This window comes from Dunckerocampus dactyliophorus, chromosome 17, assembly GCF_027744805.1.
Source record: "Dunckerocampus dactyliophorus isolate RoL2022-P2 chromosome 17, RoL_Ddac_1.1, whole genome shotgun sequence".
Lineage (NCBI taxonomy): Eukaryota > Metazoa > Chordata > Actinopteri > Syngnathiformes > Syngnathidae > Dunckerocampus > Dunckerocampus dactyliophorus.
Window position 1 is genome coordinate 17575284 of NC_072835.1, and position 22829 is coordinate 17598112.

The following is a 22829-nucleotide window of genomic DNA, read 5'->3' on the forward strand; positions in this document are numbered from 1 at the left end:
TGAACTAAAATACATATATAAGGCATTCAGAAGACGTATTCAAAGACGTTGCAAAGATATGTAGTATTCTACACTGGTCACTACGGGTCACTAATGTTACTGTAATGTTCAACGAGACACACAGGCTTTTATTGCAGGTTTGAATTATCTCACAACAGCCACAATAGTCCCTAATAAAAATCACACAAATAAAAACACGGGATACTGTTGCAGCCGTACATCACGCCAAGCTAAATCTCAACTCTGAACCCCCTACGTCACTTACTGTCCGCCCCTCACTTAGTTCCCCTACAGCTGGAACACATTTACAGCAACACACACGAGCACAAGTTTTATTTATGTCTTATATGGCTTATTTTCTATTATTATTATGGGTAACACGAGTGTAAAGTTGACTATAGGGGTGTTATTTCATGTCTAGAGGGCTCTAATAAGGTTAGAAGGTCGTAAACAGGTTTTCAATGCTTTAACTATGGAAATATATATTATAAATGAGAAATCCGACATTGTGGAAATTCACTTAACATGGTCGGGTCTGGAACTAATTAACACTAATAAAAATTGTTGCTGAAATGTGAGGGGTTTACTAACTTTTGAGAGAGACACAGACCCAAACAAATGGTAAAATAATTAAAACAATAGGGGTCAAAGATCAGTTGTTGCCTGTGGTCAGTCACATGAGCGGTGCTGACAAATAAGCCAAAGCAGAAACATGTATCAAAACTTGTAAAGTTGCTGCTAAGTTAACAAAACTAACCCCAAAAGCTCACCTTGCCAAATTGACGCCTACCGCTGGTTTGAGCTGTGCCGTGTCGGCGGTGCAGTGTGGGAAATGAAGAGTGGGTGGGTAATGTGTGTGTGACCTGTTGACCTTTCAGCTAACACGCTTAGGGCACAGTCGCATAGTCCACATCTCCCAGCGCAGATCGATCGATGGCCCTCACCCTCCCTCACGTGCACACAAGGAAAGCCAACTTCCTCGCAGTTGTGTAGCACCAAAAGTTTCTCTTTATGTACACGCACCTCCTGGGCTTGTTGTTAGTTCATAGTGGTTTTAAACAGCCAGCCTACATATTTTATGATGTATATGATTATATACTATTAACTTTATCATTATGGTCATCACCCGGTATGTTTTTAATGAGGAAGAGTTAGATGCTCATTAACATTGGATTTTGCCCACACGGCATATGTAATGTACTGTGTATGTGTATGTGTATATGTATGTATTGTGTTATATTCAAATTGGATGGTTAGGTCATCACTACTGCATACAGCATGTACGTGTCTTCTCACAGCAAAAACGGCATAGTAAGTAGAGAACCTGTTCTCATGATAATTTAGTAGGATTTTTTACAAACAAGTGTTGCAAAACGAAACCTTTTGGTGGTTACTACTGCTCTAATTATAGCCGAGGCATTTATTTACCTACGCTGCAAAGAGGACGATGTACTAATTTTAAGCAGGCGATAACTGGAGAGAGATTGTCTCTGCATCGTGAGGAAAAGCTTAGTCAAATGATCGCAGAATGTGACAAAAAACTGGCAGAGAGGTATTGGATAGAAGGTTATCTAAAAGTCTGAAGGATCAACAACAGATGCTTGAATGGATTGACAGGCTAAATGGTTGGAGCAATGATGGAAGAGCAAATGGATCAATGGTTGGACAGATTCATCAAGGACAAATGGGTGGTTGTCTAAACACTGGAATTGATGGGTAGATGGAAGGATTGATGGACGTAAAGATTTGAGCACTGGCAGACGAAAAGGATGTATGGACAATATATGGACTGTACAAACAGATGGATGGACAGATTAATGGATGACATCTAAATGAACAGATATATTGATGGAATGACAGATCCAGGGGAAGAACACTGGGTTGTTTAAACGATGGAGACCTGAGCGTGATGTCTAACACGTTAAAACGTCAACTAGGTCAAGATCTGTGAAGTTCACACATGAGTCATTGGTTTCATATTCATAACCAGCGAACCCTGAATGTCATCTATTATGCGTCTCTACTCATTTATTTTGGTCATCTGTGTTCATGTAGAAGTGTTCTTCTGTCTTCACTTTACAGGTGAGACCTTTTGGCACTTGTTAGCATGGTAACACTTGCTCACAGAGTTCAAAGCCAGTATGAAGTAAGTATGGATGTGGAGGGCAGTGACAGTTTTTGAAATACCACAATTAGGCTACAAAATTGGCAACCAATTTCGCACATTTGATTGGGCTGACACTACTGCCCAGGTGCTCTTGTGGGGGTTTATTTTAAATCTGATGTGTTGAAGTGTTGAACCTTTGTCAGCAGGTCTAACAAAACAAAAGAAACTGATACAGACACAACACTGTGTGGTTCACAAAGACCCAAACTATAGTGATAAACAGCAGAAGACAGACGACAAACAAGCTGAGTCGAGTCTCAGTGTGATCTGTTGTTGTGTGAGTCAACTCCTCTGTTCTTGTTGATGACTTTTTTCAACGCTGAGTCATCACTTCTTTCAAAAAGGATTATTTATAATTGGGTGAATGAGGTTAAAATGATGGCGAACGATAAAAAAATGATTAGGTTCTGTCTTCAATGTTCTGTTGAAGTAGATGTACAGAAGTATTGCTTGACTTACAAATTCGGGATGGACTGATGGTGGAACAGAAGAACAAATGAAAGGATACATTAAGGGGTGTGTTCACGCTTGTCATGTTTTTTTTGTTAAAAGGAACTGTTAGTGTGTTTGTTCTGCTCTTACAGGTCGTTCGGTTCGGTCAAGCGGTAATGTGATTATCTGGGTGCGTACACCAAACAAGCGGATGGAGATTGCTTGAGATATGGGTCTCAGTCCGCTTCTAAGTGAATTCTGGTGTGGTTCGGTTCAAATGTGAACGCTACATGGACCAAAGACCCAGATCGGTGTTAAAATGCCAACAAAAAGCATGCAGAAATGACAGATATGAAGGAAATGTGTCAACACTCCCTCTGTGTGTGTGTGTGTGTGTGTGTGTGTGTGTGTGTGTGTGTGTGTGTGTGTGTGTGACAACAGTGCTCTTTAAAAGTCTATTTTGAAGCTTTTTGTGAAATCTAAGATGGTAAAAATAACAGAATATAATGTTATACGTATTCAACCCAGCATATGGTGTTTTGGTTTTGGAATAGTTGAGTTACAGCACATGTCACGAAAGCTGTCCAATCAAGTTCTTACTTTATGAGTATGTATTTACCCTTTTGTCCCATGACAAAAATAGCAGTGTGAACGCTAAGCAGACCAGTCCAGACCAGAAAACGGAACCCCAAGTGTGAACGCAGCCTAAGACACCCGTCTTAATTTTTTCACATGACTGTATGTATATATTTTCTTTTCCTTTTCAAAACTCCAAACATATTTTGTTCGTTGATTTTTGGGCGAATAAATACCAAACAAAACATACGAAATTTTATGATGTGTTTTTCACTGGACGGTGATGTAATCTTTGAAGTAACTTGAAATTTGGGACCATATTTTGGGGGTTTTGCGTATACATGAAACATGTTTTCATTGGTTGTTTGGGCATGCAGTTTTCACAGTATATAGAGGAGAATATTATCCATCATATTAAATAAGTGCATTATAAAGTACAAGACTGCACATACTTGGAAAGTGACAGTATTGATACTGGTGTATTGATACCATACCGTGACAGTTGATAATGTAACATTTCAAAAGATCGGTATTTTGTCCCACCGATGGTGTGCATGTGGGTGTGTGCTTGAGTGTGGACATGTCTACCAGCTGCCAGTGTGTAGCACTCAATCCAGCTAAGGCGAAGCCCTAATTACAGGAGCACGACTACAGATTTAGTCAACATGCTAACCATAACAGAGGAGGCAGCAGGGAGGGGATCACTTGGAAAAGTCACGGGCCGGACGGGAGCTTCATGAGAGCGGACCACAGGGACAAGGAGGGAGGGTTGGATGGCGTGGGGGGGAGGTAGTACTCTATTTCAGGATCCACTGCTCTCGTTATTTATCATAGTGGAAGCCTCTACAACCTACAATTCACTACTGAGCAAAAACCCCTGCCTCACCCATGCTCTCCCGCCCGTGCTTTTATGCGATGCCAAACTTTTTAGGATATCCAATAAAAAAAAAAAAAAAAAACATCATGACAGCACTTGATTCAACAATGTCACACCCAAGCAAGAACCAACGAGATACAGTACGCTACATAGCATGTCTAGCATATTTAAGCAGGGGATGTTGACACACGCTATAAGCGCACTTATTTTGAATTGAGTGTTTATTTAAGTATGTGACTGTATGTGTGTGTCTGTGTGTGTGGACAGTTTGCGAGAGCAGAGAGTGTTGGCAGTTAAACTCCGAGCTCACCCACGACTCTTCTACCACTTCCACCCACAGTGTCCTCTATACAGCTGCTCTCACTGAGCCAAACTCACACCTCAGCCTCATCTCGTCTCCATGCTTCTCTCTATCGCTCCCTCGTCCGTCCATACATACATTTGTTCAACCCTCCGTCCAGCCTTACAGTATGTCTTGACACTTCATCCAATAATTGCATATGGTCATTTGTTCATCGATTATTCCATCCATCCAACATGGAGTCCATTCTTACGTTTAGTCTAATGGATGAATTAGTCATTCATCCATTTTGTTCATCCGTCCATTGACACTTACCCAGTTATACACTGCAATCATTGTCAATCTATCTTTCTGTCCAACCGTCTGTCAATCAGTAAATCTGTCAATCCATCCAGAGGTCCATTCATAGAGTATACACTATCGGTCAAAAGTTTTAGAACACGCCAATTTTTCCAGTTATTTTTTGAAATTCAAGTTGTCCAAGTCCAATGAATAGCTTGAAATGGTACAAAGGTAAGTGGTAAGTGGTGCCAGAAGGTAAAAAAAAAAGGTAAGGTTACCCAAAAACTGAAAAATAATGTGTGTTTCAGAATTATGGGACCACAAAATGGGTCAACAATTTAAAGCTGTTCTGCAGAAATGGAGGTTGATCAAGCCTTGGCAGTTGGTGCAGTTAATTCCTACCGGTGTTCCAAGTTCTGGAGTACTTACTACCTCCTCTGTCTGCATAAAAACAGTGTTCGGAACACACTGTGGTACTATACCATCTTGAACAGCAGTTGAAGAGCATTGTACTGGAGGAAGCAACTTGTTGCTACAAAAATGGCAAGAAAGAAGGGAATTAACAATGGAGGAAGACAGACCATCTTATCACTTAAAAATATAGGTGTTTCCTCCAGAGAAATTGGAGTGTTCTAAAACTTTTGACCGGTAGTGTATATGTCATCCTTCCATCAAACCAACTGTTGTCCATCCATGATTCCATTCAGTCACACATTTTGACATCCACCCATCTATCCATCCGTCCATTTGTCCACCTGCACGATCATTATCGATAAATATATCCAAACATTCGGCCAGCCATAATTTTATACATCCACTCATCTATTGTTCCATCCATTCATTTGTCCTTTTCTCCGATCATCCATCGATAAGTCGGTCCATTCCATCTGTCCATTTGTACTTCCGTCCATTCATGTGTCCTTAGATCCATCCATCAATACCGTACATTCATATAGTTGTACGTCCATCTATCTAAAAAAAATTAAGACAAACCGCGTCTCTTTTCAGTCCATTAAAAGTTTCATATTAATCCAAAAGTCTGAGCCCTGAAATACGGTGCCAATCTGAACAACTTATTAATAATAATAACAATAATAATAATAATAACTACCTGTATATTATTATAGTTTTATGTTGACAAAAGTTTGATATCCGAAGCAGAATAATGAAATTTTCTGCCTCTTATATGAATATGATCCCAAATTTGAACAAGCTGTTTGAAACATAGACACAGTCTATGAAAGACATATATCTCCAATTTGTTATTTTGTTGTTGATGTTGTCATGTTCCGCATGACAGATTGGACCTTTGGTTTGGTTTATCCATTATTGCCATTATTTCCTGTTCTGTCCCTTTATTTTGTTACATCTGATTTCTGTTTGGTGCTGAAGGCATTACGTTTACTCCTGTTCGAGAAAGCTGTGGCGTGCACCCTTGAGTGATGAGTAATTATGGTTCTGTTTATCCCAGCTAGGGTTACAGCTAATTGTCGGATTGTTGTTCACAAATGTTCCGTTTTCGTACCTGTGACTTGCTTATGTCGTGAGGATTCCTGCAGCTGCTTGTGACCTGACTATATATATTAGAGACTTTTTAATCAGACCTGCCTTCATGTCCTTGCATCCCGGGGAAGTGCTAAACCAAATAATAGCTGAAAGTGACCGTTGCTTTTTTCAATCATAAACATTTTGTAAAATAAAACAAAAACTTGCTTTTAGGACACTGAGTACCTGCACTGTATGTGGCAAAAACGTGTTATTGGAAATAAAAAATAAAAAAACAAATCTGAACAACTTGAAAGTCAATCCGCCTCCTGGAACCAAGTGTGCTTGATTTCCGAGGTTCCATATTGCGATTGTAAACACATTATTAAATAAATACTTCACTAAAAGTGTTCATCAAAACTTTGTAATGGCAGGGTTTTTGATACCGCTCTTGAATTGAATATCTTAAGATGATGCAAGTTAGTTGTAGTTAGCTTATCATAAAAATAAGCCAGCTTCTTTTATAAAGTCACGAAAACCATTTGACGAACAAGCTGGCCACATAAACTCTTGCTTATAAAAACAATCTATGAAGGGAGCGTGTCCTATAAAGGGCAGATATCTTCCTCCATAAAGCCGCCATGAGAATGCTTAAATAAAACACTTCCTGCCCTTTGGACATTGTGTGTTTTTCCCTCGCACTGGAGCGACTCGCCGGCCTTAACGAGCGCTTTCTTTGCGGCCCGCGACTGCCTGCTTGTGTCTGAGCAGCGCCTCGGCTTCCCTGTCGAGATGAAAGTGAGGGAGGCCAGTCATTTGTGTCAGCGCGCGGTTCGCTCGCCGCTGCCAGCGTGCTCGCTCGTCGTCTCATCGTCCTTCACCGACGAGCGTGGCTATTTTAGCCACTCTGAACTGCAAAAGCCACAATCCTTCGCTGACCAGCGCCCTCTCCTCTCTGCTGGCCATAATGATTATGTGGATATTGATAGACCATAGGGATTATTATCATCTACTAAATATACTTTTATATTGTCCCGCATGGGACTGGCCCAATCCTGACCATAGTAAACAAGTCTAAATACGTCCTCTGTCTGTTTGCCCTGACACACAACATTCATTCTGGTCCATGCTAATTGTTTGAAAAGTGTGATCAAAAATAAGTCTGGTATATACACCAAACGTTAGGTATTTCTACAGGTGCCCTCAAGATTTGACGTTAAATCTTATGTAGATTAGAAGAACTTTGGTCACTTCTGTTATATAGAAAATAGTATAGAGAACCATATTAAACTGTATTATGTAGTACATTTTCAATTTAAAAAGTTGGACAATTAGGACAGCAAAATCCTTTTTTTTTTATTATTTTAAAAGTTCTAAAAAAAATACAATATTTTTTTTTTCCAAAATATTCAAATTTGTATCTGTGTAATATACAACTTTTCTCCAAAATACACAGTTGTTTATCTTCAAAATATACAACCTTTTTTATGAAAATGTACAACCTTTTCTCAAGAATACATTTCCCCCCCCCAAAAAAGTTCTAAAATATAAAAAAAATGTCTATAATATGAAACTTTTTTCACAAAAATATACACCTTTTTCTCAAAAATCCACATATTTTCTTCCATCCATTTTCTTCTGCTTAACCGAGTCACGGGGGCAGCAGTCTGAGTAGTACTTCCTGGTCCCAGGCCATCTCTTTCAGCTCTACCTGGGGGACACTGAGGCGCTCCCAGGCCAGCTGTGAGACATAATCCCTCCAGCATGTCCTAGGTCTGCCCCAGTGCATCCTCCGGCTGGGCATGCCCGGAACACCTCATCAGGAGGCATCCGGACTAGATGCCCGAGCCACCTCAACTGAGCGGCTCTACATTGAGCTCCTCACCTTGTCTCTTAAGGTGTGTCCAGCCACCCTACGTAGGAAACTCATTCCAACAGCTTTTTCGGCGATCTTGCTTTTTCGGTCATGACCCAAAGCACATGACCACAGGTGAGGGTAGGAACGTAGATTGACTGGTACAGTAAATGGAGAGCTTCTGTCAATCTCACGCTCCAGCCTTCCCTCACTCGTCAAGAAGATAAAGAGATACCACCTGGGGCAAGATCTCCCTGCCAACCCAAAGGGTTCAACCAACCCTTTTCCTGCTGGGAACCATGGCCTCAGCTTTGGAGTTGCCGAGTCTCATCCCAGAAGTTCACACTCAAGCTAGTCCTGGTAAACGCTGAAGGTCACAGCCTGATGAGGCCATCACGACCACATCATCTGCAAATAGCAGAGATGAGATCTAAGGCCCCCAAATTGGACACCCTCAATGCCTTGGCTGCACCTAAAAATTCTGTCCATAAAAATGATAAATTATTATTAATTGTTCACCGTGAACAGGCTTGATGTACTGCTGGCAATGCTAACCAGGCTCATGCTCCAGTTGTACAAGGACCGCATGGCACGTAGTATCCGACCGTGTACTCCCGGAGCACCCCCTCACAGGACACAGTGATGGACACATCAAATGCCTTTTCCAAGTCCACAAAGCACATGTGGCCGGTTTGGCAAACTCCCATGCACCCCCCAGTACCCTTGCAAGCGTGTAGAGCTGGTCCGGTGTTCCACAACCAGGACGAAAACCACATTGCACCTCCTGTAGGTTCAACTAACAGCCGTACTATTCTCTCTAGCACTCTGGAATAGACGTTCCCAAGGAGGCTGAGGCGTGTGAGCCCCCTGTAGTTGGAACACACCCCTTGGTCCCGGTTTAAAAAACAAAACAAAACACGATCCAACACCTTGACCTTTTGACTCGACCTTCCATTCATTAAATAAATTTTAAAAGCTGATGATGGCATTTTAACGTTTGCTGGATCTCCTGCTAACCCCCGGCCAGCACCACCATCAGCAGCATCACCTGATGGTGTTCTTACTCTCCTACCTTCTCTCTCAGTGGGTCAGCTGGGCCCGGCTTGTGTGGGATGATGATGTATGTTTAGGGAGAGGGAAGCTGTGTGAAATGTGTGTAGGAGAGGCTAAGAAAAACATTATGGCCTGGCAGCAGTGTGGAGGATTGGGTGGGGGGATACTGATGATGTATGACGAACAGGAGAGTAGGTGTGTGTGTGTGTGTGTGTGTCTGTGTGGTGCTTGTGTGTTGGGGAAGAGGGCGGTAATATCTTTGGGAGATTGTGTTCCTCATTCAAGTAGGTGGGGTTCTGTTCTCACACATCCAGTTTGTCCTTTAATGTCACGGTGTTGTGTAATGGTACTGTAGTTGTTAACCTCTGTTGTGTTGTATATTTTCTTTCATACCACACTTTTCTACACCAAAATATGAAGTCTTTATTAGCAAATAACAAGAATATGTCCATTTTTTTTCTTGCATTGTGGTACTCCTTGACCAATTAGTGATTTGGATAGCCATGGGCCGTTCATGACAACTTATTTGCACACCAAAATCTAACATGCTAACTATCAGCACAGCTGCCAATGAACTCAATGTTAGCACGCTAAAGTCGTCATATTAACCGCTAGCGGGCAGTTGGTAAATACCAGATTGTTAACCAGCAAAAACTAGTGATGTGCAATACCACTGGTTTAGTTTCCGATCCGAAAATTCAGGCCGGTATCAGCGATAGCGATTCGATACCAATACATTAGGTGCAAATTCGCCTAATGTGACTGGTAAATATTAAAAAGTTGTGTATTTCATATCATAGCATAAAGAATACAAAACATTAAATGAATTTATGAATTAAATACATTATTACTTTAAATACATCCATCCATCTTCTAACCGCTTATCCTCACTAGGGTCGCGGTTATGCTGGAGCCTATACAACCATTCACTCTCACATTCATACCTAATAAACATTAAAATCAATTAATTACTTTAAATAAATTAATCATTAATTTAAGTGATTTGTTGATTTACAGTGGTGCCTTGGTTAACATCATTAATGCGTTCCAGAAGGTCCGACTCATACCAAAACAGACTCTAACCAAAGCAAATTTTCCCATAGAAAATAATGTAAATCCAATTAATCTGTTCCAAAAACCCCAAAATGTTAATTCAAAACACATTTTATAGACAATAATTATAGTTTAACATGCAGAAAATGATATATAATAATAAAGAATTATAAATGACAAATTAATGAGCAACTTAACATTTAACATCACTTTGACCTAGTTATGTTGGGGGAAAAAAAACACAAAACATCAACTAACAAATTAAGACAAAATAAACACATTATTCTGCAGCAACCACAATTTGCACAAATGCACAAACGGGGAAAATCGCAAGAGACACGCACGTAGCCAGCACGATTTTCAAACCCGCAGACAGCCCGCAAAGCCCCGAGGAAGAAAATTGGGATGCACATTATTTCCTGCGTGCACGCAGGAAAACCTTGCACGCTGCCAGGTTGCAAGGGCAAGACAGAGGTGGAGTGCGTGACCCTTGCATGTGTCGCAAGTTTAAAAGTACATTGTGTACATTGCCCCGCCACGGCAGCGGCTTCTCCCGCGGCGGGCGACTATTCCAGCTGTACAGTCTGGTTCTCCCGACCTCCGTGGACGCACACCGGCTGCTCACGTAGCGTATCCCACATTAATGCGGCTTGCCCGGCCAACACTCTGGTTCTCCCGAGCACGAGCTTCGTACGATGCCCACACACGTACATCCCCAGTGAGTGAAACATAGGACAGCCTTACATGAACATGAAGCGCACCTAGCACGCCTTAGTCACGATCGAAAAGCTACCAACAGAGGGCGAGTGGCAAACACGTGGGTATCACGAATCACTTGCTCTGTAAGTACGACACACTTGCAACCCTTTCAGTAAAAATTGATCTAACGAGCATCGTCATTTCTGTAGAATAATTATCTCAGGCGTCATTTTGACAATAAAAACATGAAGCGACTAGCTTAGGTTTCATTGCAGCATTTGATAAACAACTACATTTGTAGTTTAGCTAAACCAACCAACAACAACAAAAAGGTTTATTTGACAGATTTGGTAGACGAGATGGTGACGCCCACGCCACAGGTGGCAGCATGAAAGCAGCAGCAGCATGTGGGTGTAACCTTCATATTGTGGTCTTTGTGCGAGGCAGAATATTAGGTACAGCTCTCAGTATGATGTGCTTCTTGCTCCAACCACGACATAATAAATGAATACCTCTATGACAGATGACAGTGTCAGTTAAAACTGCAAGTTGTTGCGGGTTTTTTCTGTCTTTGTTGCGTTCTTTGCAACACTTAGTGTACGAAACTGCTTATGGTCATTTGGCTATCATTAGATTGTGTACAGTTGAGAAGGACTTTTTGTCAGTTTAACTCTGGAACGTATTGATTGTATTTCCATTATTTCCTATGAGGGGGAAATGTCTTGAAATCCAAACTATTATCCCGGTTGGACTATTTTTAAAAGTTGTGATAGCGGCGACCAGTCCAGGGTGTACCCTGCCTCTCGCCCGAAGTCAGCTGTGATAGGCTCCAGCATACCCCCGCGACCCTAGTGAAGTAAAGCGGCATGGAAAATAGATGGATGGACGTTGCAATATCTTATGAGAATACGATTTTTTTTAATAAACATTTGTGATATCATGCGAACAAACATTGTTCTTGTTCAAATTCAACTTTAATGGTATTTCTATAAAAAATACAATTTTTTTTTCTGTTTTCTGCCTAAGCAGTTGGCAAGTGTATTAAAACGGCAACAGTTTGACCCTGGAATGAATTAATTCTATTTCCATTGTGGTTCGGATATCGCTCCCTCCCTTTTTTCCAAAAATTAATTAATAGATGATTGCTGTCTTGTGGTTGACTATGGCCCATTATTAGTCCAAAAATATTGAAATGCAAGCTATATGTAGTATTCTGGTCCCTAGACATCAGTAATGACACAAAACATTGATGAGACGCGACATTACTGTCACACTGCATGTGACATCCTCCTATTCCATGTGGAAGTGGTAACTTTTTGGCTTCTTACTTTGTCTTTCTTCCCCCACTCCATGTGAAACCCTTTAAGTTGAGAATAAATAAATTGGAGGGTAACTAGTTAGCTCGCTAGCATTCTATAGTATGCAGCCGTGGCGGTCTTGTGTCCCTGCAGTGATCTCGTGGCCTGCGCATTAGCAGTGTGGTGTAAACAAAGAACTATAAATAATAGGAGTGTAAATGTGACTATAAGGGTGTCATTTCATGTCTACTGAGGATAAGCGGCATACAAGTAGAAAATGGATGGATGGATGGAAGAGCTGTAATAATAGCAAAAAAAAAACATATTTAGAAAGTCATAAACAGGTGTTCTATGCTCTAAAATATTAAAAAAAATACAAAAATATAAATCTTGCTTTGCGGAAATTCAGTTACCGTGATTGTGTCCGGAGCCAATTAACCGTGATAAACAAGGGACTGTATTTTTTAATTTTTTTAGATCGTAAGATCTAAAAAAAACTGCCTGTGTAGTTAGCAAAAGTTTTTGAATGGCCACAGTTTGCTTGCATGAGTTCTATATTCATTATTTGCTATGGGGGAGCTGTCTCGAGGCTCCGACCACTTTTAAAAGAACATTGCGCTGCACCTTGTTTTAAACCTCAGTGTATCACCTCTTTACCAGCCGTGTCTGTCAGCTGTAACAAGGCTCTAGAGCAGCTTTTAAGGTTTTGCCTGTGTGTGTGTGTGTGTGTGTGTGTGTGTGTGTGTGTGTGTGTGTGTGTGTGTGTGTGTGTGTGCGTGTGTGTGCGTCACTCCCCTCCCCTGAGTCACAGGTGGACTTGTAGTGGAACGCCGACAAATACTGGTTTAGGAGAAGCAAGGGTGTTGGCAGTGGGTGTATCACTTCTTTTTGTTTTGTTATGTTTCTAAGATAACTTTCTTTTCTTTTTTCTTTTTTTTTTTGCAGTGCTACCTTATCCACCTCCTCCTCCTTCTGTGTAAGTGTCAATGCTGAGAGAGTGTTGATGAAATTCCTGACCAGGAATGAGAAGGCCACAGAGGAACTGAAATCAAAGACGTTTCTTTTCAGAGAAAGGTCAGTGATTTGAACATTTTTATGCTTGTTCTTCTGAGAGGACTATTGTGTGTGTGCATGTGTTGCCTCATAGTTAGGAGGAAGCATTGTGCTTGGTAATCACGTCACTTTTTTTTGTTTTTTTTTTTACCTCTAATGGACTTAATATTGAGAAGCAGCTTTCATTTGTCTGTGTGTCACCCAAAGGCTGCCTGAGTGTGACAGTAATATCTGATGCAAGCAGGGATTACTTACTGTACATGTCTCCTACCGGAATTCATCTTAAACCTCCCCTTTTTTCATTCCCAGAAGTTTTTTGTCCATTTTTAAACATCATGTGATCAAGGTCTGAAATGTTTTAATAATCCAAATGCCTTTTGGGAAAATTATTCAGCAATCAATCAATAGTTTTTTATAAATGCAGTTTTTTATTTAAAAAAATTTTCTATACTATTTTTATGTTAGATTATTATTTTAAATTGTCCTAACACTAAAAAACACTAAAAGAAAATGAGCATAACTGATGTCATGGTGTTCACCCCAACAGCACCTCTGCTGGTTGCAGCCAAGTACTGTACTCAAATTAATTCTATACAGTTGTGCTCTAAAATGGGATTTTTCCTTTCCAAATGTGCCAAACAATTGCATTAAATTTCACAAGTTAACACATTAATCATCAGTGATGGCATTTTTTTTCATGAATATTTCTGTTAATTTGTAAGGAATTAGCTCTGAAGTCCTTTCCATTAGCTCTCAGATTTCACATGAATCAACAATTAGCAATTAACAATTAACAGAGGCAGCATTGCAGCGCCATCCACCATTTTCTATGTTTATGCTCCTCCTATGAAATGGTTTTCTCAAATGAAATGCATTATATGAAAACTGTAAAATGTTGGGTTTTTTTCATTTTAAACTCGTATTGGTACATGTTTGCATATTTCTGAGATATAACTTTTGTCACACGTTGCTGTGTGATGAGTTTATTGTTGATTGTAAGATGAAACTGTGCGTCGGACTGTTATATGGAGTAATGACGTCCTACTCCTGTCAAATAAAGAGCTGACTTACATTGACAGCAATGGAAAATGTAGCATGGTTCTCACATTAGTGTGCAGGTGCACCTAATAAAGAGCCCTGCGGGGGTATTTGTAACAAGCAACGTCCTTTGAAATTATCTCACGAGACATGTGAGAGGAAGCATGGTGGAGGTGTGTCACACGGAGGTTAGATGAGGACACAGTTCAGTAGACACAGCCACACCTACTATACACTAAAACACACCAACACACACCCCGACTCCCGGAACTCTCCTTTTCTGATCGACCTGACAGGATTATGTGAATTGAAGCTGATCCATGTGCTAGGCTTTTGTCTTCAGCAAACATCACCTGAGGCATGTCTTCATTCATGTTTGCACAATCCAGACTGGGTTGGCAAGCTAAGACAGCCTGTGCTATGGATGCAGTAGGTCACGTGTGCACACATCATTTGTCTATTTCTGTACAGGCAACGTTTTAAGTCAATTGTGACTTAAGTCAATTAAATAATAAATTGAATAAATAAATAAATCATGCTAAAAATATTTCGATTTTGCTAAAAGTGATTAGAAGTGGTTGTGATGAATAATTCATGGTTTATGAAAGTTTGTATTAAAAAAATATTATCGCTAAAATGTACTTCTGGTTTACGCCAGTGGACGCGATCTGTTCAACTGGGTTCTTCACATGTGCAGAACGCGTCTACATCTGGTTGGCCTATTTTTCCGCAGTCACATGTAAGGTATGTGTAATCTACGCCATCAGTCGATCTATTTTACGGCAGCAAGCAGTATACGCACCCCGCCGACTCCTAACAACTTTATTAAGATAGATAGAAATTTGAGAAATTACTACATAATCGATCTTTTTTTTCTTGTATCATATCCGTGCATGTCGACAATTTATAAGCCCTCTTTTCTTTGTTCCATAAATCATTTTAAGTTTTTTTCGCCACTGAAAAAATACACACAAAAGCATTTTCTGGAAGATATGTTTGGATGGCTGGTATTTCTCAGTTTAGAAAAAAAAAAACTCCAGCTGAATCCTCTAGACCACATGTGTCAAACTTGTGCCCTGGAGGGCCAAGACGCTGCAGGTTTTCTCTCCAACCAGTTTCTTCAGCAGGTGATTTCATTGATGAGCTCCTTCCCTCAAACTGAAGGTGTTGATCATTAAAATCACCTGCTTTAGTGACTGGCTGGAAAGAAAACCTGCAGTGTTACGGCCCTCCATGGCACGAGTTTGACACCCCTGCTCTAGATAAATCCATCATTGCACTCTGCTTATGGTTGTTTACATTGAAATATAATTGCATTTTATGTGTTTTATTTTATTTAGTTATGTATGTTACACGTAACCAGATATGACGTTTAGGTCTGTGCTACGTGCATTGCGTAACTTTTTACGTACGCTCAGTCTTGGTGAATAAGGACAATAGAAACAACCGCATGCTAGCGAAGTTTTTTTTTTATAAGAAGAGTCACTAACAATGCAACCTCCCAATTTATTACATATATGAATTGTGGCTATTCACCATTTATGTCCATACATAAAAAAAAATAACTACCACGTCGCAGAAGCGCTGTCGTAAAAATTTGCTAAAGGAAGAAGTGAAGTAGTCCTCGCACAAGCGCGACACCGATTGCGTTCCGGGTACGTATTGCGTAGCGACAGTGGCAAAGATTGCTAGCAAGAGACTGCGCGAGACTGTGTTACATGCCATCGACGTTGAATTAGCACACAGGAATGCCGTACGTTTAATTACATTATAGTTTATATCGATAGGTTTGGATATTAATGCTTACTTTGTCAAAATGTGATTGATTAAGCTTGAAGCATTTTGTTTGTGTTGCAGTGGCTCAACTTTGTTTTCTGTCATTATAGTTTTCAGCACACATATAAATGAAGACAATTAGATCTTCATTTGTGGTTTAGCTTGGTGTCACCAACATCTTTGTTGGAAACACTTCGGCTCCCAAAAGGCTCCTCAGATGTTTTTGTTGCTTAAACTTACTGTATTTCTTACCAAAATACAATAAAAAATTAATTTCTAACGTAAAAATAGAATTATAGGAAATGTTTTTGGTTTATGTGGTTTCATTTATTTGCTCAACATGGAACAGATTGCCACAAAAAAGTAATTATAAAATACAAAAACACAAACCCATCTTAATTAGACAAAAAGGTCCAATCTGCCTGTGTTAGTTTTTTGTACATTTCCAGCTATTTACAATGAAAGAACACAACATCAACTAAACATTACGCAAGAAAATATCAATTTAAATGTGCACAACTAAAAGAAAGAAGTCTTTAGTGAAGGTTGGCATTCAGAAACACAAAGTGCTTCAGCTTTTGTTTCCTGCTGCTCGTTTTCCTCGTTGTGTGTATAAGCTTCCCTCCCATTTTGGCTTAGTGTCGACACATAAAGCACCACACATTTTCAGTTACTGGAATTGCGCATTTGAAAATGAGAACCAAGCCTTGCTGTGACTCAGCATGCATTTTATGTTTAATACAGAGGGGGACACAATTAGTGTGCACACGGTACAAATGAACTGGTCCTGTATTACTTATAGTTGATGTTAGGGAGCATGACTGTCGTTTTTTTCATTTGTCTACGACGCAGTTCTGATTGTGCCCTGTCAATTCTACCTAGCAACAAGTGGTGTCTCCGTGTTAAGTGTGTTATCGATTCCTAAAAAACTGACAACAAACAGCAAAATATTGCTGTGATGGCTTTATACAACTTTGTGATAAAGTAATCACATTTTGTCAGTCATGATCAACTTATTTTGTTAGCCAAGTTTTTGTTTTGTTAACTTTAACTTCATCTGTGATATTCCACATAACTCCACTATCAGTTGCTAGTTTGTTGATTCAAACTTGAGGTAATAGAAAAGGTACCTTTTCTAGAAATTACTTTCTTCTGGCTTCTGACTGGTGCAATGCATCATTGGACTAGTTACCACCTGTTTCTTTGGCATGTACTTGACAGCCTACAAATGCATTTTTAAGTGGATAGATTTTTTAAGAAGTGCCGTTGCTATTATGAATCTTCACATAGGTATGAACCTACTGTAGCATTAGTGTGTCCGTGCATGCCTACAGCAGCAGCAGAGTGGCTGTTTGTGCATGCATGTGCGTGCTGGCCCTCCTCCGTACAGGACTGCAGTCCAGGTTTTGTTGTGTGGTGCTGGGCTGGGTGAGTAAGCCGCCCCCCTCGCCGATGAATAGAGGATATGGGAGGAGGCTTGAAGAGGCTGCTGTGGGTGGGAGGCTCGGGTCTTGCCAAAGGAAAGAAAAAAACCCTCCTTCTTGGATTTGTGTATACTCGCATTCCTCGTGACAACACACAGTTGCCCGACTAGGAGGCGAGCCCTCACGCTCCCGGAGGTCGGCCCTGGTCTCTAAATCTTAATTTTTAATTTTAGGGAGACCTTTCGGACAATTTCACGCTTGCATTGTTGTGGGAAGGCCCTTTTTCTATTCCTTGTGGACAGTGGCTGAGGCAGAAATTTTTCATTGGGGTGGACAAGCTGAGACCATTACTCACATAGGGGTGGCAATAGGTTGATACCTGAATTGTCTAGATGGCCAGTGGGGTGGCCAGAAAGTGACCAGTGGTGGCCACCCCGTAGCTCCGCCACTGCTTTTGGACCATCTATTAGAGCAATTAATAACTGAGCAGTGTGCCAACGACATGTTTTCAATGCATAGTTTCTGGATTTTGCTCACCATCATGGCGGCCAAACCCGCGCAGGACATAATACGGAAGTGGCTGCTGATCAGCACTCCTGTTTTAACTCTAGACTCCTTGGTTTACATGTCCACTCATGCTGCTACGGAGAGCTTCCATTATTAACAGTTTTATGTGCTGAATCACGCTTCAGAATTTAAGTCAAAGTCAACGTGGTGAGAAAACTTGACCGGAACCGACCAAAGTAATCATGGAAAACTGACCTGCTGCTTGCAGGTCATGCAAGACACCGTTTCATTGGCAGCACTTCCACACGGAAAGTTGTGTGCTGCAGTGAAATGCGTCCAAGCGGAAACAGCGGTTAGGCTGAACTAATGCTCTGCACCACAGAGCTGCGTTTGTCAAAATTGTACCCCAGCCGTGGGGGTGGCCGGGGAGTGACCAAGGTACTCCGCCACTGCTTGTGGACAAAGGCATGTCTGGGTGGAAGATCTTGCACAGAATCCCACCACACATTTTTGACATGAACTGCAATGTAGATAGTGAGCCAGCAGGTACAACATCAGTGACTTATGGCCATATTTTTCATGCTACATTCAAGGTGGAATGTCTGTATATTGTAGCAGTGGCAGGCAGTGCATTTGGCACCTGGGCCTTTGGTGGGGACTTAACTGACCCAATTCCACTCTTATTATCACCGCTATCATGTCACAATTATACAAACCAGCAGTAACATACAAAAAAAATCAGAAAAGAGGCAAAAATGTTGGCTCTAATAATCTTGCGGCTCTAATAATACACACCTATTTACTGAGTCTAGGCAAAGTCTGGAAAAAGTATGGAATTTTGAAATGTCAAAACCATAGGAACCCTGAATTAAGCACTGAGCTCTTCATGTAATGATGTGTTCAAGCGCACTGGTAGCTTTTGAGTGTTAGGCATAGGCTTTCAGACATCAACCATGCTGACGTTACTGTACACCTGCGAGCTGGCACTGTGAGGCCAATCTGCAATCTGATTGGTTAAGGAAACCGCCCCATTGATAATAGTGTTTAAGTGACGTGGGTCAGCCCGACTGATTCTGAAGGCCATGGGCAGATTACATTGATAGGGTTACACATAGGAGCTCAAATCTGATTGGACAAAAAAAAATCTAACACACATACTGGAAGCAGTGCAGACACACTACGAAAGGAAGATAATAGAGTGTTGGGTATAAATTAATACCATTTCATGGAACAAATAGTAGAATTTTTGTTGTAAATGTAGAGCAGTGCTTCTGGTAGTATTTAGGCCAGCAGAGAAGGTTGTGCTGGCCCTGACGGCACACCACTGCTATACAATGTATATTAATGCAAAATATATTAAAAATTGGTCAATTTTGACTAAAATATGTAAATATTGACACAATTGAATCAGAAAGTGTTCATATCAGCCTGTAATTACCATCAGTGGCAGCAGAGGTCACTGTCTCCAACTCAGAGTAAAAGTTGCTTTATTCTAGGACCCAAAAATGTAAAAATCATGTTCCTCTCCAGGACCTTACATGGGCTTTAACATTGACATATACATAATAAAGAAATGATATTGAACAAAAGCGATGTTAAATTGTTCCAATAATCATGAATTAAAAGTAAATATTAGCTTGCCATTAGCTATGTTGTTCAAACCTAGTTATGTTGTGTCGCGTGTACATTGAATTGTAATGCAGTGTTTATGTTGTTTTGATTGTCAACTACTGGAACCTTTAAAGAGAGCTGAGCTTCTCAGTCACTCAGAATATGGGAGTTATAGGTGAGGGTAGAAGAAGTAAAAAGGCAGCCATAAACGAGAGCGTGATTTCATAATGTCTAAAAAGAAAGGCTCTGGCTTGAATAAGTGGGTCCACCCACCTGCGTGTGAGAGGCTGCATGGCGATTACAGAGACACGAGTGTGTGGGATCGGCTCGCTTGGCCCGCTCATGCGATCTAATCGCTGCGATCCGCCCACAGTTAGCCCGTTAGCTTCTCAGATCACCTGAAATGCAGCAGCGGACAGGTAACAGACATAATTAGTCATATTCACTCAATCTTTAAGCTACTTTGGATGGCAGGGGTCAATAGCTACATCATGGGACAACAATAGGGATGTTCCGATCAGGGTTTTATGCTACCAATTCCGACCATCCATGAATGACATCAGCCAATACTGATACCAATCACATGGATTAACTACATTTTTCAGTTTATTTGTGATGAGTGCTATTGGTCAGGGGCACCGTTAGACAATTTCAAGGGCCCCTGGCAAATAGGTAAATATTTTTATACCATTTGACACAAACCTGAGTTTAAATTGATACATGTTTGGAGTAATTTGTAAACGTGGGAAACAAACTGTTCAATAATTACTTTTTTAGATCAAGATAGCAAAATTTAACAGAATAAAATAATAGAAATAAATAAAGTCTGAATTTAACAGTGACAATAAAAAACTAAGAGTTGAAGCAAATATTCTTTGACCCTTTGTAAGGTACTAAAAATCAGCTGGTGAGATAGGAGACCCTTGTGATACTATCACCATCATAAGGCTGGACACACTATGTTTTTTTGTTCATTAAACAACCACACACAAATCGAGTTTTGAGGACAAGACATAATTAGTATAATGACAAGAGAGCAAAATTGTTCGACACTTGAAAAAGTTAGTACGTACCCCATGAACGTGATATCCACTTGTGGCTTCCTCGTGGGACAAAAACAAGCTCCAGACTAACCGCATTGCTTGTTTGTTTTAAAAACAACATGTGACACAGCAGACATGTAGTATTTGCCGCCGTATGCCAAACAAAGCTAGGACATTCTGAATATTTATTATTTACTGGGAAATTAAGAAACATGTTGAAAAAACATCAGCAATGTTGTCAAATGTAATGTAAAAAAAAAACTTGATTGGCACCATTTTCCTCAGAAGAAGTCGTTTTTGCATAACCGTGCTCACTTGCAAATACAAATATTTAGCATTTAACTACATTAATTAGTTGTCATTTTCAGCAAGCCATGTATCAGTATAATGTCTGCCTCCGTTATCAGTTGAGTAGTTTTTAAATAATCTTAAACAAATCAAGATGAACACATGACTCCCTTGGCATAGGTAATAAAACAAAACAGGCTGTTATGTGTCATGTGTGGTGAACAGTGCTTAACCTCAGTTCAACCTTCAAGCACACATAATGGAACCATGCAGGCTCTTGGCTCTCCCTTCTTCTTGTCTTTTTGCTGATTATGGCTGTGATGCAGAAACATGACTTACCTGTGTGGTTGCTGTGTGGACGGGCCCAAAAATAGTTGACCTGCACCTCACACCTCGTTGCAGCGGGGTCTTATTGTCGCTCTTTAGTGTGTGTGTGTGTGTGTGTGTGTGTATGTGTGTGTGTGGTGACAGGCATCTGTCTGGCCTGCCCTGCAGCCTGACTGCTTTTAATTAGGAGGTGCCATGGTGCCTCAGGGCTCTCCTGCTGACACACACACACACATACGCACACACACACACAAGAATACACACACGCTACCTGAGGGCAGACGGAGGCTGTCCCACCAAGGCTGTCCTCGTTAGCTCTCATGCGACCCTACACACACACATATACAGTACATACTGTATTGGTACCACACCAATCAAATGACAACAAGACAGAAGTTCTATGTTGTTATAATACTGTAATAAAGACTGTACATCTCTGCATTGCTGCAGCTCATTTTGAGTCTGTTTATTCTATATTGTGTAAATAACTGGCGGTGGAGAGATTGCATTGATTATGTAACACGTACCTTACGCATGTGCTCATGTATGAGCAGGTGTACTGTGGGCTTTTTGACTTTTGTTGATTATTTGGAGTCTTTCCATTTATTTCTACTATTGAAGATGGTAGTTATCATTATTAGCTGGTAGGAGGAGCCATCGCATTGTTTATGCAACACGTACTATACCTTACGCATGTGCCCATGCAGGGGAAAGCATACTGTGGGCTTTCTGTTTATTCTTAATATTGAAAGTGGCGGTTATCATCAATAACTGGCGGGAGGAGCCATCGCATTGATTATATGACCTATTGGTTGCACGAATGTGCCCACAAGCAAACTGTGGGCTTTGTGGATTATTTTGAGTGTATTTATTTCTATTATGCAAGGTAGCGGTTAATAACTAAGGAGCGGTCACATAAAATATATTACGCCTGCCTGTACATGTCACTCGTGCATGAGCAAGCAAACATGTACCTTGTGTTTGGACTTTGTAGTTTATTTCAAGCCTTTCTGTTTATTTCTGTCATGAAAGGTGGCAGTTACCATTAATAACTGATAACTGGCGGGAGGAGCGATAACATGTCCTGTACATTGCTTGCATGTGCCTGTGCATGAGCAAGCAAGTGTAGCATGGGTTTTGACTTTGTGGGTTATTTTGATTCTTTTTGTTCATGCTCTTTCGCAAGGTGGCGGTTATAATTAATAACTGGTGGGAGGAGCATTCGCATCAAATATACGACCTGTAGGTTGCACAAATGTGCCCATGCGTGAGCAAGCCTACTGTAGGGCTTTGACTTTGTGGATTATTTTGAGTCTATACATTTCTATTATGCAATGTAGCGGTTATCACTAATAACTGGTGGGAGTGGCTATCACATTAACTATATAACACATCTACATTTCATGCACGTGTGTGCTTGTGCATGAACAATCATGCCAGGACCAGGCCCACCTCTTCCAAGCATGCTGCGGAGAGCTTGTTGACATTCTTACTGGCTTAAGTTGTGACTCAAAAAGTTCATAAGGTCGTGTCATGTGATCTTTATAATAATATTTACAGGATGTTGAGGTTACGAGATCATCACGGTCTTGAGTAGAAATGATCAGTGATGTCTCATGGCGTCACGTCCAATGCTTTGACTCACCCATCCCGAGCTCCTCCCCCGAGGAGTTACAATGACTGC

At 40.7% G+C, this 22829-nt stretch overlaps 1 protein-coding gene across 1 annotated transcript in view; it reads left to right on the forward strand.

The window, feature by feature from the left end:
- The window catches only part of LOC129170496 (zinc finger and BTB domain-containing protein 7C), a 59000-nt gene that overhangs the window by 20750 nt on the left and 15421 nt on the right, over positions 1 to 22829 (forward strand). The window contains exon 3 of the mRNA XM_054758157.1: positions 13024 to 13152. The gene's annotated coding sequence lies outside the window, so the exon portion shown is untranslated. The remainder of the gene's footprint in view (positions 1 to 13023; positions 13153 to 22829) is intronic.